The 2500-nt window shown below is 46.7% G+C and overlaps 1 protein-coding gene across 1 annotated transcript in view; it reads left to right on the forward strand.

The window, feature by feature from the left end:
• The window catches only part of pard3bb (par-3 family cell polarity regulator beta b), a 347724-nt gene that overhangs the window by 158839 nt on the left and 186385 nt on the right, over positions 1 to 2500 (forward strand). The window lies entirely within an intron of this gene.

Consider the following 2500-nt stretch of genomic DNA (forward strand, 5'->3'; position numbering starts at 1 on the left):
AATCTGAACCGCAGCCCCGGCCCAACTGTAAACAAATTACAGGAGGCGGCCTGTCCAGAAACCCGACGACACCTTGGGGATGGGGCCGGGTTCCCCGGGCAGAGCAGACTAACCCGACACCAACTCCCAACGTGATTGACATGTTCTGAGCAGCCCACTGAAGCCGAGAGAATATCCAAATATTTGCTCAATATGGAGCCAATATGAGACCGCTTCTCTCTCACAGAGAAAATGTGGCTTTGGCTAGATTTTTTGGCATGGAACTTTCCGGAATGCCCCCCCCCCCCCCCCTTCGTTCTGCCATGGAACAGTCTACATTTGATATTCAGTTCAGCTCCTTTCTGGCTGTGATGTGCACTTAACAGTCTTCAAAAAAGCCTTTTGCAGTTGCTTTTGGAGTCGTGTGTATCCTGATGTTGATACCGATGCTTCGCAGAAAGCCTTTGGCGGTGACGCATCACACGACTGAGTCTGGCAGCCCGTGGAGACTGCTGGAGTGTGTTAGCATCAGGCTCATTTAGCTTATCTTTGGGCTTGGATTAGCGCCGTGAAATTGCACCCGGGCTATGCCCTAGTCCCCTACACTAACCCTTTTGTGCTGTGTGTGTGTGTTGTTTGCATGCCCCAGATTATTGCTCATGACTGTGTGTGTGTGCGTGTGTGTGTGTTTGTTTGTTTGTTGCCTGAATACGGTGCATAAAGTTCAGTGTGTATGTGCATTTTTATGTGTATGTTTATGTGTGTGCTCATTGTTTGCATGAACATATGAGTTTCTGTGTGTGTGTGTGTGTGTGTGTGTGTGTGTGTGTGTGAGGAGTCGACTCCTCCACTCCCAGGCCTGTAGATAAGGACTGAGATCAGAGGCGTGCTGAGCGCACTGCTAATTAATATTAATCACAGTTCATCTGCAGGGCTTCTTACTCCCCATGCAATATGCATGTGTGATAATGTGCCTATACTTCACCAGTGAGTGCAACATCACTAGAGAGACACACTCTGTGTGTGTGTGTGTGTGTGTGTGTGTGTGTGTGTGTGTGTGTGTGTGTCTTATAATGTGCCTATACTTTACTAGTGAGTGCAAGATCGCTAGACAGAAGCACACTCTGTGTGTGTCTGTGTGCGTATGTGTGTATGCAGGAAATGTGTAGCCCTATGAGACCAAGAGTAAGTGTGTGTGTGTGTGTGTATGCAGGGAATGTGTAGCCCTATGAGACCAAGAGTAAGTGTGTGTGTGTAGAGAGTGTATGGGTACACTGGTACATACCCCTTACAGGGGTCGGCCTCAGGGAGTAAGCGGCAGAGTTTAACAACCTCAGAAATGCCGATCTCCGACTCGTGGGAACCAAAGTTTTAAATGTGCGTGTGTGTCTGTGTGTGCGTGCGCGCGCACATTTTCGAGTGTGTGTGTGTGTGTGTTTGTGTGTGTGTGTGTGTGTGTGTGTGAGAGAGAGAGATTCCATGCGGCCTCTTAAAAGAGATTCAAATGAGATAAGTGGCCATTTAAAACTCACACAGGGAAAGTAAGCGAGCTCACCACAGGCCTGCCTGCCACACACACACACACACACACACACACACACACACACACACACACACACACACACACACACACACACACACACACACACATTCACACACACACACACACACACACACACACACACACACACACACAGGCCTGCCTGCTTCACTTACACACAAAGTTTACACATTATGTCTGAATTACTGGGATTCCATTCCTTGCATGGATAAGACACTCTCAGACACGCACACATGCACACACGCATGCAGACACGCACACACACCCACACATACAGTGAGAGAAAGAGAAGCCTTTGGGGTGAAATAGAAAACACTCACAAACTCACAAACACACTCTCCCTCTCCTCTCTCTCTCTCTCTTTCTCCCTCTCTCTCACACATGCCATACACACACACACACACCACACAATGGACACATGTTTTCTCACATGTTAAAACCCTCCTGTCATGGCTGACTGAATGTCTGACCCTGTGGTGGTCTGAGGTAGCTTCTTCTCATGTTAATGGTCACATGTAGTGCCCCCGTCTCCTCCTCGGTCCCTGTGCATGGTTAAGGATGTCGAGTTGTGACTACCATGACAGGGTCTATATGCAACTCTGTATTGATGTATTGATTACTTGTCAGAAAGAGCCAATGCTAATTGATTAATTGCCCTTTACATCGTCTTCAGGAATGTGTATGTGGTATAGCCTCAGCTCCTAGTAGTATTCTATATGTGCATACATGTACTGTATGTATGTGGTATAGCCTCAGCTCCTAGTAGTACTCTATATGTGTATACATGTACTGTATGTATGTGGTATAGCCTCAGCTCCTAGTAGTATATGTGTATACATGTACTGTATGTATGTGGTATAGTCTCAGCTCCTAGTAGTATATGTGTTTATATACATGTATGTATGTGGTATAGTCTCAGCTCCTAGTAGTATATGTGTGTATATACATGTATGTATGTGG

This window comes from Alosa pseudoharengus, unplaced genomic scaffold (genome assembly GCF_046254945.1).
Source record: "Alosa pseudoharengus isolate Yale_2024_CS ecotype anadromous, Long Island Sound unplaced genomic scaffold, YU_APseudo_1.1 YU_APseudo_1.1_scf_3, whole genome shotgun sequence".
Lineage (NCBI taxonomy): Eukaryota > Metazoa > Chordata > Actinopteri > Clupeiformes > Clupeidae > Alosa > Alosa pseudoharengus.